At 41.6% G+C, this 20,300-nt stretch overlaps 1 long non-coding RNA gene across 1 annotated transcript; it reads right to left on the bottom strand.

The window, feature by feature from the left end:
- Nucleotides 1-1,141: 1,141 nt before the first annotated feature.
- LOC126962976 (uncharacterized) lies at nucleotides 1,142-18,566 on the bottom strand. Its single transcript, XR_007728876.1, has 4 exons — nucleotides 18,406-18,566; nucleotides 12,393-12,448; nucleotides 9,552-9,674; nucleotides 1,142-7,364 (listed from the first exon to the last, which is right to left on the bottom strand). It is a non-coding gene; the product is annotated as an uncharacterized LOC126962976 (long non-coding RNA).
- Between the last annotated feature and the right edge of the window lie 1,734 nt (nucleotides 18,567-20,300).

Here is a 20,300-nt window from a genome sequence, read left to right as displayed (position 1 = left end):
AAATTTTGGAGAGTTTCTTCCAGATAGAATTAAGAGGAAATCAGATTTTTTAAATGATCCCATGGACTACTCATAATTGCTGGGATAAATGGTGCAGGCAAGTCCCCTAAACATGACTAGATATGACTAGATAGATGCCTTTGTTTTATTCATAGATTCCCATTATCATTAAAAGAATGGGCCGGGCGCGGTGGCTCACGCCTGTAATCCCAGCACTTTGGGAGGCCGAGGTGGGCGGATCACAAGGTCAGGAGATCGAGACCACGGTGAAACCCCGTCTCTACTAAAAATACAAAAAATTAGCCGGGCGCGGTTGTGGGCGCCTGTAGTCCCAGCTACTCGGGAGGCTGAGGCAGGAGAATGGCGTGAACCCGGGAGGCGGAGCTTGCAGTGAGCTGAGATCGCGCCACTGCACTCCAGCCTGGGCGACAGAGCGAGACTCCGTCTCAAAAAAAAAAAAAAAGAATGTATATATCAGTCCTCAAAAGTATGCTTTCTTAGCCAAAATTACCAAAGGCAATTTGCATATATAAATACAAAATACATTAAGATGAAAAGAGATACTGTTAATATGTTCTTCCGAAATGATAAATAAAATAACAAAATATATCCATATGACATCTATAGACATACATGGCTTGTATGTGGGAGGTGTGGATGAGGATAGGATAGAGAGATAGAGGATAGAGAATAACTTGGGTATGAGACTTTTAAAATACAGTTTGACTAAATCAAACAGCTCAGAACCACTCCCATGGAACACAGAAACTGAACAGACCTTTCACTATCCCAAAATATCACTGAACCGCTCCCTACCCTGAGTCTCCCAGAGTATCACAAAAACTTTCCTTTTTGTATGTTCATTGAGCAATGCCTAAATAGCTGGTATTGTTTCTGGGTGTGTGTGTGAGGCAGTTGCCAGAGGAGACTGACGTTTGAGTGGGTGGACTGGGAAAGGAAAACCCACCATCAATATGGGTGGGCACCATCCAATCGGCTGCCAGCGAGGCTAGAACAAAGCAGGTGGAAGAAGGTGGGGTAAGCAGCCTGCTGAGTCTTCTGGCTCTCTTTCTTCTTCCCAGGCTGGCTGCTTGCTGCCGCTCCTCCTGCCCTTGTACATCAGACTCCAGGTTCTTTGGCCTTTGTACTCTGGGACTTGCCCCAGTGGCTTACAGGGGGCTCTCTTGGGCTACACGGTCAGCTTCCCTGGTTTTGAGGCTTTCAGACTTGGATTGAGCCACTACCAGCTTTTCTCTCTACCCAGCCTGCAGATGGCCTATTGTGGGACTTCACCTTGTAATCACGTGAGCCAATTCTCTCTAATAAACCCCGTTTTATATATACACATATCCTGTTGGTTCTTTCCCTCTGGACAGCCCTAATATAATAACCTATCCCTTGATCCAGTAACCTAGATTACACTCTTCTTGCCTCAGAGCTGTTACCACTTCAGCTAAATTAGTTGAACAGCTTCAGTTCTTGTACTGGGATGACCGTCAAATCTGAAGATAACACATGCAGTACAATCTCCATTGATAACTAAAAGCACTGCAACTCCAGTCAGTTGGTTAACTATGAAATAGGAGTCCTTTCTCCTCATATTTCTTAATACTTTTTATTTTTTAAAAAAGTAGAGACAGGGTCTTGTGTATTGCCCAGGCTGGTCTCGAACTCCTGGCCTAAAGCAATCCAGGCTGTGCTCCCTCTTGCTCCAAACCACCTGGCACTAACCAGTAGGATGGTTTCTGCCAACCGTGTGGCCAATCTGGCAGCTACTGTGAAGTCTGGGAGATTGTTTTTCAGACCCCTGGTTCCAGTTTCAGCCTTTCCCCACCAAGGACCAGAACTGGTGCATGGTGAGTTCATGGGAGCAAGGGCAGAGTGCAAATCACACTCCAAATTCAAGGACACAGCATGCCATCTCTTCTCCCCAGGCTCATCCAGGCGCTAAGACTTTTATGTACCTTTATTCTCAAAGCCTCCTGGTCAACACAGGCACTCAGACTAAGTTAACAAACAAAAACACACCTTGGTGCTGCAGTCCCAAAGATAGTTTGGTCAGGGTGTATGTGGGGAAGGTGGCGATTCTTTATGAGAATGGAAGGTAAGGAAGATACATGCACAGTTTCACCTACTCCAGGGCCACACCAAGACCTCCTGGTCTAATTCTCCTATTTTCAACGACAATGTAATACTTATAAATTGATCAAACCAATTTTATATTATTAATTTCACTTTGTTTCTGGAACAGGCAAGATAGAGTAGATAGTCATGTATCACTTAATGATGGAGACACATTCTGAGCAGTGTGTCATAGGCGATTTCATCGTGTGCGAACATCACAGAGTGTACTTACACAAACCAAGGTGGTAGAGCCTGCGACACGCCTGGCTGTATGGTATAGCCTATTGCTCTTAGGCTATAGATCCGTACAGCAGGTTATTATACAGAATACCACAGGCAATAGTAACACAATGTATTTGTATATGAAACCATCATCATCATATGTGATCTGTAGTTGACCAAAACATTATGTGGTGCATGACTGTATAATTCTTAATTGGGCATATGAGTAAACTGAGGCATCAAGTGATTCAGTGACTCCTAAATGTTGACTGGTGACTTGTGGAACCAGGATTAGAACTCTCGCTCTGGTTCTATTTCTACTATGTTGCAAATTCTGCTTTTCTGGGTTATATAAGTTTTTTTTTTATATATATTATAGTGAAATATAATTAACTTTGTATCAGGAGTTTAGGGGTCCATGAAAATTGCATGATCAATCTGATGTGCATGTAAGATCCTCCTTATGACTTACAGTTTTCATGAAGTTTCTAAAAGGGTCTCTGTAACCAAAAAGATTAAGAACGCTGGCGTGCTGTGTCACGATGAGACTGAGGTCAAGTCCAGGGTGCCCTTTTTACGGATTGTAAATAGGGGATTGTAAACCCAGAGAAGATGGATGTTGGGGGTGGGAATAATCATCTCCTTCTTCAGAGTCAGAGAGCACTGGAAGGTGGTACACGTGCTTACAGCTCTACAAGTGCATTCATACAAGCTTAGAACCTTAGATCAAGGAGGATTCTTGATTTTTAAACCTGAGGGTCCACAAATCTGGCTACACATTAGAATCATATGGGGAGCTTTGAAAGACACCATGTCTGCGACCAGTCCCCAAGGATTTCTATTTTAATGGTCCTAAGACTCTGGCTTCTGTATTTGTTTTTAAAGCTCCTCAGATGATTCTCATGTACCAGAGTTAGGATTACCGATCTTCTAAATGAGTAGTTATCAACCTTGGCTGAACAATGAAATCACTTGGGGAGCTGTAAGAAGTCCTGTTGCCTCAATCTCACCCTCAGATCTTCGGATTTAATTTGTCAGGAGTGTGCCAGGCATGAGGAATTTTTTTAATGACCCCAGGTGGTTTTCACAGGCACGCCAATTTGACAACCACTGTTGGGATCTAACCTGGCACTTTCTGCTGCAAAGAAAACCAAGCCGAAGAGAAGTGGCCTAAGGTCATAGGGCTAAGACAGAACCAGGATTAAACCCAGGACCCAACTCTAGGCTTGGACTCTGCAGTTCACCTAGTCAAGGTCCATGGAGTTAACTTAGGCAGTTCAGGGTGGATCTGAAAAAGGGAGCTCGTCAGGGACAGGCCTTGCTTCTTTGATTAGAGAGAAACATCTAAACATATACATATATATGTGTGTGTGTGTGTGTGTGTTTGAATGAATGTTGTCCTGCTTAAGGTATGAAATCCCTGTGTTCTGGCCCAGATGCATGGTTCCCTGTGGCCCCTCAGATTGGTAGCTAACTCTACGGGAGACAACCTCTAAGATGAGCCCCAACAATCCATGCCTGCATTCACACCCTTGTGTGATCCCTGCAATGGAGTATGGCTAGACCCACAGATTTGCTTCTAATGAACAGAATATGGCAGAAGGGATGTGACGCTATTTCTAAGATTAGATTATAAAGACGTAGTAGCTTCTGTCTTGCAAACCTCTCTTGCTTACTTCTTTATTGCTCACTTTGATAGAAGCCAGTTGCCATGTAGTGAGCTGTTCTATGGACCCCCATATGGCAAAGAACTGAGGGGAATTCACTGACCAACACTCAGTAGGGAACTGAGACCCTTAATCCAATAGCTGGGAGGAACTGAATTGCGCCAGCAACCATGTGAGTGAGCTCAGAAGTGGATCCTCTCTCAATTGAACCTTCAGATGAAACAGCAGCTGCAGCCAATAACTGTACTACAGCCTAGTAAGACTTTCAGGCGGTTACCCAATAAGCCATGTCTGGATTCCTGACCCACAGAAACTGTGAGATAGTGTTTGTTGTTTCAAACAACAATTTAAGTTTTGAAGTAATTTGTAGGCAGAAATAGATAACTATTACAAAGTCCATGCACAAAAGTTCTTAAGTCAAGTTATAGTTGTTGAAACCAAGGTATCAAAAGACTAAATGTATTTTCCATAGTCAATCAGGGAAGCAGTGACAAAACAAGAAATGGAGTTTAGATGCCAGTTGATTCTCAGATTTATTCTCTCCTATAAAAAGGTGACATTTTCCATGAAATAACGCTAGTAGAACCCACGAGATTGGTAGCCATGTTGCCTTCCTTACCTTCCCTTGACTTTCTTTTCAAATCTCTTTATAGAGTAACCGTTGAGCACTGAGCCTTTTCCCTGGAAATATTATTCCTTTAACAATGCAACTTTGTCTGTTCTAAAACAAAGAGATCCCAGGCATTCAGTGTGCATTCTAAAAAGTGAGATGCTGAGACATGGGAGGAAAGTGACTTTCAAATAAGCACGTAATGATCAGGTAATCTTCTCTCTCCCTTTCATGCTGAGAACAGTCACAAATTTTTCATTCCTGAGAATCTTGTTCCCAAATTGACAATGCTTCAATAAGCACCTTTTTGTACTCTCTTCTTAATCAAGTAGAAAGAAAAACCATCATAAAATACAAGAGGAGTATTTTCCCCTCTAGTCAAAGTGTGTAGTCAGGAGCCCCAGCATTCTTTCCAGAGAGAGATAGTATGGTTCTAAACTATCACTTAGGCGACTGAGCACAGTATTTGGATAGAAGGATGCTTTGTATCAACCATGCCAATTAAAAAAAATCATTGAAGAAATCTAACGTGCACTTTAGTAACAGTGAAGAACTGGTAACATTAGGATATATTCTAACACCTAAAATTAGGAAAAAATCTAACCGAATATTAGTAATACCAGGTTAGAGTACTTCCACTTAATAGGAATTGGATATGAGCAGAAGTTCTTTGAGAGAAAACTGAGGATCAGAAGTGTAAACATTTGTCTAAGGCCATAAACTAAGTTTCCACTGGAATCAGGATTTAATTCCACAATGCACTTTACCTTCTTAATTCTGGCTACTATTCTTATCTCAGAGAGAAGACTCATTACCCTTGAAAAACTCCTCCTGAAGGGGTCAATGTGAGAAAGAGGAGGCAGGCCACTTGAACAAATTGTCTGCCATATAGCCACACACAGTAAACAAATCTCATAGAAGCTTTTGAAACAAAAGCAACACTATGAAGAGACAAAACTTAGCTTTGCTAATAAGTTAAATCAGAAAAGAAAAAGACAGATCTAGAAGACACTATTTCCAAAACATGTATTCTATAAACTGAAAGGGAAATGCAAGTGGCCAGCTTTATTTTATTCTTTCACCGGCCAAGGGGGAGTGATGTTTCATGCAGGGCCACTTCACCACCAAGGACACTGACCGCTTCTCCGCCTCCAGGACCAGCACTGAGGCCAATTTCACCTTGATTCTGAATGTCTCCCACTTTGATGCAGGGCCATTTCACCACAGAGGACTCCAACCACTTCTCCGCCTCCAGGAAGAGCACCGAGGCTGATATCACCTCCATTCTGGTGGCCTTCCACAGTAACTCACTGCTGGACCCAGACATCTTTGCTGAAGTCAGTTGACTGGACAGTACAGTGCAGGATCTGTGTGTGGCGCAGGGAAACGTAAGCCAGATCCAGTACCAGTAGGTGTGGGCCAGGTACAAGATGCTCTGCGTGGTGCCCCCAACCCGCTCCTATACGCCTGGCAGGTGAACAAAATGCTCGACCTGAGCAGCATCTCCTTCCCCATCTACAACCATGGTGGACACCCCCTCTACCTGACCAGCTTCTTCAGAGGACACATCTTTGGGGAGAGCCTAGGAATGGACCAGTTACTCCTTCGGGCCAAAACCATGCAGCTGCTGTACTGCCTGAACCCTGAGCACCCTGAGGACTATGTGCAGAGCAAGCAGTGGCTCACCCATTTCCTTGATCAATTTAGCAACATTAAGAACAGCCTGACCTTGAAGAAAATTGAGGTACCTGGTGGTTCGGGTTTACAGGCAGGCCAGGAGAAGGTGGGAGGGATGAGGAAGATTTGTGCCCAGAACCCTAACAAAAGTACTGCATGACTATTTTATAGGGTCCTTGCCTCAAATCTGGATTTGCTCTGCTGTATTTGGTACTCAATCCAATTTTCTTAACACTGACAAACTCCAGAAATCATGAATCCTGGGTAACACTGTGGTCGATAACACAAATCCTGTGTCCACCAGATGGGCCGGTTCAGTACGGACACTAATCTTCACATTTAATTTTGGGGTTTGGTTTCTAATCCAATTACAGTACTTTGAAATTCTACTTTCAGTTAAAGACTTTGCTGGCTTTGAGGAGCCTCCTAAAACTTATTTGGAGCTCGCTTGGATTAAAAAAGAAAAACAAACTTTTAAGTAAAAGTTAATGGTGTTAAGGTAAGTAGCTCAGCATTTTTCAAGTTAGATACATATGAAGCACCCGGCTTAGCATGAGGTACATGTCAGCTGTTCAGCTATAGCTGGGTCAGCAACCCTATTAAGACTTATAAATAGAGGAGCAGTGGTGTTGGCAGCGTCAGGGCACGGCCCAGGCAGGAGCAGCAGCCACAGCGTTCATCCGCCTGTGGAGGAAGAGGCAGCCTTGGCGGGTCAACTGGGTTGCTCCACGTGACATATGTCATGATTCTGATGGCTGAAGTGTTTTGCCTTGTGTACATCCTAGAGTTTCTTGATGTCTTCATTTGTGGATGGACAGGTTCTTCTGTGTTGCTCCAAACGACATAATTTCATTATTTTGGTAGCCAAAAAGCATTTCCCTTCAGTATATAAACCAGAGTTTCCTGATCCCTTCATCTGTGGATGGAGAGGTTCCTCCACGTGGTTGCTGATGACAGGGTTTCCCGAAGCTTTATGGCTGAAGAGTACACCGTCATGTATCTAATATGGCAGTTTATTTACCACTTCATCTGTGGATGGACAGGTTCATGTGATTCCTGCATTTCTGGAAGAAGCAAATACAGAACAGAGCTGGAAGATAAATGCCTAAATCAAATCATTGCAGATTCTCACTCAAGATGAGCTCATAATCCCAAATAATAAAACATATGATCAATGAGAGAGAAGAGAAAATGTGAGCAAGCAGATTTGATCTATCTGAACAAGAATATAATAAGTGTAATTAAACAAATTAAGGACATAAAAGTATAAAGTAGAAATCAAGGAATAGATTTGCAATAGAACCAAATAGAACTTCTAGAAGTAAAATTACACACACAGAGAATCTAAGGCTTGTTGGTCATACTGAGCAGCAGACTGAATACAGCTGGAAAGAATTAATACACTGAAAGACAAAACCAAGGAAATTAACCAGGAGGCAGCACAGAGATAAAGCTCTTGTCTAAACATGTCTTTATTTTGTCCTGTTGAATTACTAATTTAGATAGCTGGAAAGAGACTTGTAAGTTTACTGTTGTCTTCCCTTGCACAGTTGATATATTATAGACTTTCTTTTACCGTAAAAAAAAAATAAAGACTTATAAATAAGCCTGGTGAAAGAGACACCTGCTGGAAAGAGCCTTCAAAGACCAGGCCCACCTCAAATGATATTTATGCAACTGAAATAGTAAAAGACACCAGCCTAATAAAAATTTACAAAAAGTTATAATTTTTATAATTTTTTTTCTTTTCTTTTCTTTCTTTTTTTTTTTTTTTTGAGACAGAGTCTTGCTCTGTTGCCCAGGCTGGAGTGCAGTGGTGCAATCTCAGCTCACTGCAACCTCCACCTTCCAGGTTCAAGTGATTCTCACACCTCAGCCTCCTGAGTAGCTGGGAATACAGATGTGTACCACCACACCTGGTTTTCTGTATTTTTAGCAGAGACAGGTTTCACCATGTTGGCCAGGCTGGTTTCAAACTCCTGACCTCAGGTGATCTGCCCGCCTCGACCTCCCAAAGTGCTAGGATTATAGGAGTGAGCCACCACACCCAGCCAAAAGTTATAATTTCTACAGCTATTAATGAGAACAAGATATCACAGTTTTAGGCTGGGCACAGTGGCTCATGCCTTAATTCCAGCACTTTGGCAGGCTCAGGCAGGTAGAGTGAGTGCCTGAGCCCAGGAGTTCGAGACCAGCTTGGGCAAACTGGTGAAATCCCATCTCTACTAAAAATACAAAAACTAGCTAGATGTGGTGGCACATACCTGTAGGTGTCTTGCTGTGTTTTCCAGGCTGGCCTCAAACTCCTTGGATCAACTGATCCTTCTGCCCCAGTCTCCCGGGTAGCTGGAAGTACATCCATGTGAATCCAGAAGGAAACTACTAGAGTTAATAAATTCAGCACAGCTTCAGGATACAAGATCAACACACAAAAATTAGTTGCTTTTCTGTACATGTGCGATGAACAATCTAAAAAGGAAATGAAGAAGGCAATTCCATTTAAATAGTGCTAAACAAATAAAATGCTTAGGAATAAATTTAACTAAGGAAGTGAAAGACCTACATGCTGAATACTACCAAACATTGGTAAAAGAAACATAAAAAGACGTAGGTAAATGGAAAGATCCTTAGTTCCTGGGTTAGCAGACTCAATATTGCTAAAATACCAGTCCTATTCAAAACAATCTACAGATTCAACACAATCCCATCAAAATTCTGAGAATCATTTCTCCCCCCAGAAATAGAGAAGCCAATCCCTAAATTCAAATGGAATTGCAAGGAGTCTCAGATGACCAAAATAATCTTGAAAAAGAAGAACAGAGTTGGAGGACTCAGTATTATTCAGCCATAAAAAGGAATGAAGTTCTGATACATGCTACCAGGATGAACCTTGAAAACATTATGCCTAGTGAAATGAGCCAGTCACAAAAAGACAAACATATAGTTCCACTTATATGAAATCTTTAGAATAGGAAAGTTCACAGAGACAAAGTAGATTAAACGTCAACTGGCAATGTGGGGCTGGTGGTGATGGGGAGTTACTGCAGAATGATAACAGGGTTCCTATTTGGGGTGATGAAAAATACTTGGGAACAGACAGTTGTGATGGCTGCATGACAGTATGGATGTAATTAATGCCACCAAATTATACATTTAAGGGTTGTTATAATAGCATATTTTATGTCATACATATTTTACCACAATAAAATATTTTTCACAAAGAGATTTAAAAACTCATAAAAGCTTTTTACCTGAAGCACGATGTGACGGCAAGCAGTCTGATGAGAACACACGCCAGGTGAAAACAAAGGGATCGCTGTCATAGACGTTGCCTCAAATTCCAGTTGTCTGGAAAGCGATGTAAAGTGAACTGCCTGCCACAAAAATGGACTCAGGTAAATAACTTTTATTTCCAGTATTTGTGTGTGAGTTACAAACACTATTGAAACACTTTATGTTAGTGACGAAACGATATGTTAAAATTCAGTAAAAGATCAAAATACATGGATTGTGATTTTAGAAGAGAGAAAATAATGTAGATTTGCTTCTTCCCACAAATCTATGAGTTCCTCCTAAAGTTTCTTTCAGATTCAAAGTTTAAATAAAACTCCTGAATATACAAAATCTGAATTCGCAAAAAAAGAAAAAACAAAAAGGAGCTCTTGGCTGGGCGCAGTGACTCACGCCTGTAATCCCAGCACTCTGGGACGTCGGGGTGCGCAGATGACTTGAAGCCAGGAGTTCGAGACCAGCCTGGCCAGCATGGTGAAACCCCACCTCTACTGAAAATACAAAAATTAGTGGTAGCACATGTCTGTAGTCCCAGCTACCCTGGAGGCTGAGGTGGGAGAACTGTTTGAACCGGGGAGGTGGAGGCTGCAGTGAGCCTAGATGATGCCACTGCACTTCAACCTGAGTGACAGGGTGAGACTGTCTCAAATTTAAAACTAAAACAAAAGAGCTCTTCCTAACAGAATTTCAAATAAGGTAAGTAGACAGAGTGATCGCATTTGAAAATATCATCATTTGATAACCACCACAGTTAGAATGGCAGGATCATACATTGTCCTTTTTGCTTGTCACAGGCAAGAAGTATCAATGGATGCTAAAATAAGAGGACAAAAAATATGATGAAAAGGAGTACATCTAATATAGTTTCAATGTATCTCTCCAAAAGAAATATATTCATTACAAGGGGAAAAATAATAACTTCAGAGGAAAAAGTTGGCATATATCACCCAATAGTAACCAAAGTCCCACCACCAGTAAATGGGACAAACAGACACCATGTGCCTCCCGACACTGTGCTTGAGAAACACTTCTGTGGAATTCCTGCCAAAAGTGCATAACCTGAATCCAACCATAAGGACACTCTGGATATATGTAAATTAAAGGGCATTCTACAAAATAATTATTTACTCTTCAAAAATATCAAGGCCCTGGAAAGACAAAGACTGAAGAACCGTTCAGATTAAAAGAAACTGAAGAGTGGCCAGGTGCAGTGCCTCATGCCTATAATCCCAGCACTTTGGGAGGCCGAGGCAGGCGAATCACCTGAGGTCAGGAGTTCGAGACCAGCCTGGCCAACATGGTGATACCCAGTCTCTACTAAAAATACAAAAATTAGCTGGGCGCAGTGGCACATGCCTGTAATCCCAGCTACTTGGGAGGCTGAGGCAGGAGAATCACTTGAACCTGGGAGGCAGAGGTCACAGTGAGCTGAGATCGCACCATTGTACTCCAGCCTGAGCGACAGGGCAAGACTCCAACTCAAAAAAAAAAAAAAAAAAAGAGAGAGACTGAAGAGAAATAACTAAATTCAATGTATGATCCCAAACCCCAAATAAATTATTTTTCTTTTGCTATATAGGACATTAATGGGACAACTGACAAAATCTGTGCATAGACAATAGAGTTGTATCCATGTTGATTTAAGAAATATATGATGTAGACATTAAAGACATCATGTCTTCAAGCCTACTCTCAAAATAATTCATTTTAAAAAAGAAATCAGAAAAACAGCCAATGCAGTTTTTTAAAAGAATACTGTGTGTGTATGTAGAGAATGATAAAGCAAATGTGACAAATATTAACATTTGGATGGAGTAATTTAGTAGGATACACAAGAATTATTTCTCCTATTTTTAGAAATATATGAGTCTGAAAAAAATAGACATACAATAAATGTAAACAAATAAAGGCAGTTAAGATAAACTATTTGTTTTCCCTAATAATACTGCCAGGATCATCTTTACTATAATCTCATCAGATCATCAAATTTCAAAGCTCAGGGAAAAAAAGTATTGTCTCCCCAAAACCTCCCAATTTACAGATGACGTTAGTAAGTCGAGATTACACCTAATTCAAGGCAAAGCCAAGACTATTACCTAGCTCTGACTCAGCTCAGCTACCTTTCAACTATTCCAAGTGGTCTTTTCACTCCTTTACATTCTTGTCTGCGGTCTAAACACATGATACCAAAATACTTATCTCTATCTTCTCATATACTCTTATAAGTTAGTGTTACTAACCACTTTCAGGCCATCTAAATTTTATGTCTAAAAGGCATTTAAGTATCACTGCTCCTAACAGTCCTTAATAACTAATATCAATACATATGCAAAGATCAGAATACATGTCAAACACTGTAGCAAATGCTGAACATACAAAATTAACGTACTCTACTGTTAGGTACATGAAGACAGACACCAATTTTATGTTATTCAATATTATAACCCCACCTCTTAGTAACAGTGCATGGCATACAGTAAGTACTCAAATAACTGTTGTATATTGCAAAATAAAAGACAATCCATAATACAGGAAAGAAATGTGTGTACGGATAACCATAATATCAGTAGTTTTAATAAAGTCTCATGAGACAACAGATAAGGAAATTATTTTCTCTTGGTAAGATCTAGAAAGGCCTCAGAGATTTAATGATACCAAAGTTAAATCTTGAAGGACAAATAAAATGTCAACAGACATGGAGGTGGTGGGGTGGTAAGAGGAAGGTAGAAGAATTTAGATAAAAAAGCCCAAAAGCAACAAAATATTAGACATTTCTATTGAATTTTTAAACACAGGCTTACCTATTGTTGCTGCAAGTTCTGGATCAAAGGTGTCATCTGTGAACCTCAAGAGCAGGCTGAAAGAGATATTAAAAAGACAGGTTAGGAATTAGAATTTTTCTTTCTAATCATATGATAAGTGTGTTCATGATTATTATATCTCATCATAATTTATTAAATGCAAATAAAAATAACTGATGGAGGCCTGCTCCTAGGAATACTGCCTCAGAGCAAGCATACAGAGAAGAATTAAATTACTAGAAAGGCAATTTAAAAACTGCCAAGAGCGGCCAGGCACGGTGGCTCACACCGGTAATCCCAGCACTTTGGGAGGCCGAGGCGGGCAGACCACAAGGTCAGGAGATCGAGACCATCCTGGCGAACATGGTGAAACCCCGTCTCTACTAAATATACAAAAAAATTAGCCAGGCATGGTGGCGGGCACCTGTAGTCCCAGCTACTCGGGAGGCTGAGGCAGGAGAATGGCGTGGACCCGGGAGGCGGAGGCTGCAGTGAGCCGAGATCGCGCCATTGCTCTCCAGCCTGGACAACAGAGCAAGACTCTGTCTCAAAAAACAAAAAACAAAAAAAAAAAAACTGCCAAAAGCAAAGTAGTTTACTATTAAATATATTCCCCATACTCTCCTACACAATCCCCCAAGTTCAAAAGGTGAGGATTTTTTGTTGTTCTTTTTAACTGTTCTGATGTCCTGAGAAAATACTAGCAACATGTCACACTTTAATTGACATGGATGAAAAGGGAAAAAATAAAGTTTCTTGGAATGAAACAAAGTAACTTAAAAAATCTGACCTGTAATCCACTTTAAATTCAAGCACAAACAGAAAGATATCAAAGCCTAGCATTCTGTAACATGCAGTATGGCTACTGCCTAAGTGGGAAGAAAAGATACAGTAAAAAGGTAAAAAAAAAGATCACAGGACAGAGTAGGTATACTCAGGCAAACACCAGGTAGGGTTTATAAAAACAAGTAGGCAACTGGAAGCTACTGAAGGCTTTTAAAGAAAGTTATGACAAGAAGTACTCTTTGTTTTGAAAAGTTAATGCCAACAAAAAATGGAAGAACAATCAACAGAAGTCAACTGCCATGGTTATGGCGGGAGAGAACAAAGGACTAAACCTAGGAAATGGTAAGAAACTAGAAAGGAAGGATAAAAGCAAAAGACACCAGATTAGAAGGGTACTCTAAGATTTTCCATCTTCCAGAATTATTTTACTTACTATGAAGCAGAAGTGTCAATCAGAAGCTCCTCAAAAATAAAACCTAATGTTAAAGCCCTAAATTTTAAAATCATTCAATCTTGCCTCGTTAACTTCTACAGTCTGTTCTGTTGATCTGTTTTTATTAATAATATCAAAGAAACAGTCATCAGATGTCTAAAATTATAGAAAAATCTTATATTTCTAATATTCTAATTTCTAATTAGACTGTAATATTCATAAGGTTGTGATTACTGCTGCTAGCGATATGTTTTGTCCACAGAGTATTTCGCAAAACATAATGGCTTCCTGGTAGTTTCCAAACCCAGTGTCATTAATTATATTTGAAGGATTAACTCTACCTTACTTGGTTTTCCTGTGTTTACCATAAAACGAGCACCACAGAATCAAAGTACAACAGGAGAGTCAAATTCTATAATTCTCTATTTAACATCTTAACTATATTTACTTACTTCGAACATAAGTTAGGTGACAGCACTAATAAGACTCTAAAATGAAACCTATAAAAAATTTCTTTTCTCCCAATACTCAGTTACCCATAATTTAAAAATAGAAAAGATATGCGGTCACCACAGAAAAGATTACTACAAAAACCTAAGTTAATATAACGTTGTAGAATAGTTGTAATAATAATATTATAATAATAATACAAGTAATAATGATATTGGGTATTACTTATTGAACATATGGCAATGTACAGACAAAAAGCCAGAGGTTTTTCTCTCATGGTTGCTAATCCTTAACAACCGCCATTGTCATTAACGGTACTTTGTCAGGAGAGGCAGGAAATTGGTGGTATGGTGTGAAGTAACAAATTTTAATACAGGCTCTGGGTATACATCAGATCTTAGCAAGGGGTACCCTGGTAGCCCCAAATGTATTCTAAATTCTATGTGTGCATTTTTCTAGGCAGAGTCCATTTCTCTATTTATTAGACTTTGAAAGGGGCAGAGAGTCCATTTCTGTATTAGATTTTGAAAGGAACTGGCAATCTCAAAATGATTAAGAAGCACCCTTTTTTTTAAGAGACAGGGTCTCACTCTGTCACCCAGGCTGGAATGTGGTGGTACAATCTTAGCTCACTAATCCTCCCACCTTAGCCCCCCAAGTAACTGGCATGACAGGTTAGCATCACCATGGCTGACTAATTTTTTTTATTTTTCAGTTTTTTAGAGGCATGGCCTTGCTATGTTGCCCAAGCTGGTCTCGAACTCCTGGACTCAAGTGATCCTCCTTCCTCAGCCTCCTGAGTAGCTAGGATTACAGAATGAGCCACTGCACTTGGCAGAAGCACCATTCTTACAGTATTGTATATTTACACCTTCATATTTCAAAGTTAAAGGAGCAAAATGCTTTCCATGCAGAGGTAGAGATGGAAGGAGTAACTACCACCATGGCACTTAGGTAAGACCAAATTTAAAACAAACAGAATGTGATTATAACTAGTCTGCATTTCTTTATCTACAAATGAAATTCACCAAAATGAATGGCAAGGCTAGGAGCATAGGAGGGACAGCAATTTACGTAACAGGCCTCTTTAATCCCTTCCAGTTCTTGATACACTCTGCTACCTCTACCTCACCGGGTCTAGCCACAGAATTGGAGTCTTACACAGTCAACACTAGATAGGGTTTGAGAGGTATCTATTCCTACCCCCTCACTTTTGAAATGAAGGCCTAGAGCATTCCAGTATCACACATAAGGCCACACAAGTGGCAGCCCCAGTTTCATAATCCTGATCTCCTGATTACTACCATATACCCTTTGGACTCCAACACCAAGAAATAAACTAGAAAGTAATCCACTACTTTGGCTTAAAGACATCCTTCATCGTACAATAATTCCCCAACAACATGAGTGCTATTTCACTTCCACTAGTTCCAGCTCTGTAAAGAAACAGAACAAACTTGGTAAAAACAACCCTTTAAGATCACATCCATGACAAACGTTTCTGTACTCACTCACTTTAAATATAGACTTCTATTTTAGTGGAGTTATTCTTATCCAGAAAGGTGATTACGTGTTTAAGGTTCTTTTCCATAGCATATCACATAGGACAATAATGTATATCTAGCCAAATAAGACAACTTTCTCACTAAATGCAATCCTTTCACAAAAGAGGTAAAGTGTCAAAATTTTGCAGTGAGCAATTGATAATCCACCACTATGCAATAAGGGAAAAGTTTAAAAAAGATCAGGCCTAAATACAATTTGTTTCTGGGGAGTGAACTAGAGAGACTGATAAACCCATTTAACAGAACTTATTCTAAAAAGGGACTCTCAGCTGAGTGCCATGGCTCATGCCTGTAATCCCAGCACTCTTGAGAGGCCAAGGCTGGAGGATGGCATGAGCCCATGAGTTTCAGAATAGTTTGGGCAACATAGGGAAATCCCATCTACAAAAAAAATTTTTTAAAGTAGAGCCGGGTATGGTGGCTTATGCCTATGATCCCAGCATTTTGCAAGGATCCATTGAGGGCAGGAAGATCCGTTGAGCTCAGGAGTTCGAGATCACCCTAGGCAACACAGCAAGAACGTGTCTCTATAAAAAACCCTAGCCAGGAATGGTGATTCGTCCCTATAGTCCCAGCTACTCAGGAGGCTGAGGTGGCAGGATCGATTGAGCCCGGGAAGTCAAGGCTACAGTGAGCTGTGATCACACCACTGCACTCCAGCAGGTGACAGAACAAGACCCTATCTCAAAAAAAAAAAAAAAAAAAAAAAAGCGGTGGCGCAGGGGGGACGGGGAACCAAACTCATTTATATACTCTAGTTAACTTCCCAGAAAATTTTAACCACCCTAACTTGTCACCCATGCAATACATTTACATAAAGTGCTAACCAATTTCAACCCAATTTCATGTATTGGGTTGAACTACATGAAATGACAACCAACCATTCGTGACTTCAAAAATGCCAATTTCATATGTCTGAACTTAAATGAGAACCATATGTCAAGGAAAAAAGAGAGAAATGAAAAAGAAAGATCACAAGGTTATGAAATTCCTATTAAGGCAATTTTTATTACATTAACTTTTTAACCCTCAAATATGTACGTGCAATAACAGATGAGCATGTAAATAATTTTATTCATCCGTTTTACACACATACACACAAATCATACTGGTTTGCTTACCCATAGTGTTTCATTATTCTATTCCTTGGTATGTGCAAATCCCTCTGACTATAGTAGACATAGAGTACATTAAGTGAGGAGTACTGGAAAAATGTATTGTCAAACTTTAAAAATACAAAAAATTTCAGAATCTATTACATAGTAAGCTTTAAAATCCTGAAGTAGCTAAAAAAGTAAAACTTTGTAATCTTATTTATTTATTTATACTTTAAGTTCTGGGATACATGTGCAGAACGTGCTGGTTACATAGGTATAAAACTTTGTAATTTTATGGTACATGAGGAAAGCTTTCATTCTATTTTGTATAAGGATACCTCAATTTGTAAAATCTTACATGAATAACAAGTTATTTGAAAGATACGTATCAGCCAGGGGCGGTGGCTCATGCCTGTAGTCCCAGCACTTTGGGAGGCTGAGGCGGGTGGATTACTAGAGGTCAGGAGTTCGAGACCAGCCTGGCCAACATGGTGAAACCCTGTCTCTACTAAAAACACAAAAATTAACTGGGCGTGGTGACACACACTTGTAATCCCAGCTACTCAGGAGGCTGAGGAAGGAGAATCGCTTGACCCCAGGAGCCGGAGGTTGCGGTGAGGTGAGATCTCGCTACAGCACTCCAGCCTGGGCAACAGAGCAAGACTCAGTCTCAAAAAAAAAAAAAAAAAAAAAAAAAAAAAGATATGTGTATCAGAAGCTATAGCTAAAATATGAAACTGATTACAGCTCCTGGAGTCTAAATGTGGTTTAAGGATCAGGACGGCCTTGAACATAACCTACTCATAATCAGACGGCAAGAATGACTTCACCTGGAGAACTCTGTTCCAAGACCTGGATGAAATCACAACCCTCTAGCAACATCCACCTAGATCCATGTCTTACCTTATACTCAACTCCACTGTCAATATTATTTTCCCCAACGAAAAAAGTCAAAAATGAAAAGACAACACTAATCTTTTGTCTCCACGGGATGTGGCAAAATGAGAAATAACAATTACATTTTATTTTCAAAGGTGGTCCGACTGCTTCAGCTGTGGACCACTTACACTAAAGCGAAATTTTCCAGCAGTCACAAGATCCAGGAGTTCTTCCACAGCCGACTAATAAAAAAGTAAAAGAAGCGACATTAGGCTGCGCCCAAACAGGCCAGGAATGGGACCTAAGGCGTCACGAAACTTCCCGAGGACATTATGTATTTAGAGAAGGCCCCACAGAAACCCTCAAGTGGGAAAGTTATGTCTCCCGGGTCTCGGGGTGACAGGCAACCTGAACTCCGAAGAGCTCGAGGCGAGGCGCCCCCCGGCCAGATTCGGGCCCAAACCAGCCCGCCGCGCCCTGAGCTCCGCGCAGCAAACCGGCCGGCGGAGCGGCGGCCCTTGGAATGGTGTTTTCTCCGCGCCACAGGAGGGAGAGCGACCCAGAGAACTTGGGCCTGGCAGAGGCCGGGAACCAGGCAGGCGCGGGTGGGGCGAGGGGAGGAGAAGCCGCGGGAAAGCGCGGCCCAGAGGCCGAGGAGGGCGCGAGCGGGGCCGACCCCAGCCCGGCCGCCATCGTGGACGCGTGCAGCGGTTAAAGGTTTTCCCATCGCGGCCCAAGAGACAGCGGCCACGTAGGCAGAAAGAGCCCAGCCACCCTCATCACGGCCCGCACGCCCGCCTCACCTGTACTTGCCCACCCCACTGTCGCGGATGATGAGGCTCTTCAGGGTGCAACACGTCCTCGTCCATCCTGACCCCGCTGCACTCCGAGCCCAGCTTGCCGCCCCAGTGCACCTCTCAGCTATTCAGCAGCGGCAGCTGCCGCGCACGCGCGCGCTCCATGGCCGCGCACACCCAGAATTCTCCCCCGTCCTTCTGGAAGGCGGATTCCTTATGTGTCTTTACTGGTGCGGGGGGCGGGGGGGGGTCTAAATCCGCCCGGACCTCAACCCAACTCTCTGTCGTGTCAGTGAGAGAGGACTGAGTCAGGAGAATATCAAGCTGTTTTATTTCAGCAAATGTTCATAACAGCTGTATTGCGGTGTGAAATGCACTGTGCTTGAAGACTGTTACCTTAAATTTAGGTCCAACTCTACCATAATGACTGCCTTGTCATTCTACTCAGCCTTCTGCGCCTTTCTCCATCTCAGAGAAAGACACAAAGGCTTCTTAGAACAACTGCTTCTTATTGTTACGAAGGTTAAATGAGTTACTTAGGGAAGACAGATTGTTAACCACAGTGCTGTATAAACGGTGTGATCAGGCATTAACTTGCTGGCTTCCCCTCTGTTAGAGTGGGGAGCACCCTTTATACGTTAATTCATCTAGAAAGTGAGGTGTAGACTTCAGGTAGGTCAGGTGCATATAAACTTCTGGTGGTGAAACTTCAAACCAACTCTTCCTCCTCATAAGAACTGCTGCGATCCAACTGCAGGAAGTGTATGTCTACACCTTGCCTCTTGCACTAAGTTGTAAATCTTAGTCAAGATACCAAACCTCATTCATAAACTTAGCACAGTGCCTGGTACATGGCAGACACTCAATAAACATCCGTAATTTTGTCTTATCTCCTTATACCTGCAGTTAATGTCATATACAATAGATATTTGATTAAAGAATACATACACGTAAAGCTTATCCGGGTGCTGTGGCTCATGCCTGTAATCCCAGGACTTTTGGAGGCCTAAGCAGGTGGATCACTTGAGCTCATGTGTTTGAGACCAGCCGGGCTAACATGTGAAACCCCTCTATTAAAAATACAAAACTTAGCTGGGTGTGGTGGTGCACACCTGTAATCCCAGCTCCTCAGGAGGTGGAGGCAGGAGAATCGCTGGAATCTCAAGAGGTGGAAGTTGCAGTGAGCAGAGATCATGCCACTGCACTCCAGCTTGGGCGACAGAGTGAGAGATACCGTGTCTCAAAAACAAAAAATAAAACGTAGAATAAGTTAAGAAATTACTTGTTAAATACCTGGAAAAGCTCTTTCACCAGATATCCAAATGGCTTCTTCGTCTACTTCAGATCTTTGCTCAAATATTGCCTTCTTAAGGAGGCCTTCCCTGCCCATCCTACTGAAATATACAGATTCCTCCAGCATCTCTGAGGAATCCAGAAGCCTGGCATGCTGGCAAAAGGGTAAGAATTTCTTACCACTCAGACTTCTGTCCTCTTTCTCTGTGCAAATCAGTTGAATGAATAGTAAAAATCACCGTTTATCTCCTCCGTAAAGTTTTGATTAGTAGAATGAAGGATTCGTGAGGCTAATCTTAAGCTGTAGTGAATCTAGTGTGCTTTGTATGTCTTTCTGTGTTCTTTAATGGAGGGGGTAACTTAGGACAGAACACAGGCTTAGGAAACCTGTAAGCCTGCTTTTCAAGATGGCCCAGCAAACTGGTCAGTTACAAACTTTGCTGCAGGTCTCTGAAAAAAAAAAAACTGGATGAGGTTTCCCTCTTGTCTTGTATCTCCTTGTGAGAGGTGAAGCCCGCTGGGCTTCTGGGTCTGGGGGGGGACTTGGAGAACTTTTCTCTCTGGCTAAAGGATTGTAAACACAGCAATCAGCGCTCTGTGTCTAGCTA

This window comes from Macaca thibetana, chromosome 9, assembly GCF_024542745.1.
Source record: "Macaca thibetana thibetana isolate TM-01 chromosome 9, ASM2454274v1, whole genome shotgun sequence".
In the NCBI taxonomy this organism is placed as follows: Eukaryota; Metazoa; Chordata; class Mammalia; order Primates; family Cercopithecidae; genus Macaca; species Macaca thibetana.
The sequence above is the reverse complement of the archived record's forward strand: the minus strand, read 5'-3'. Positions and strand labels throughout refer to the sequence as shown.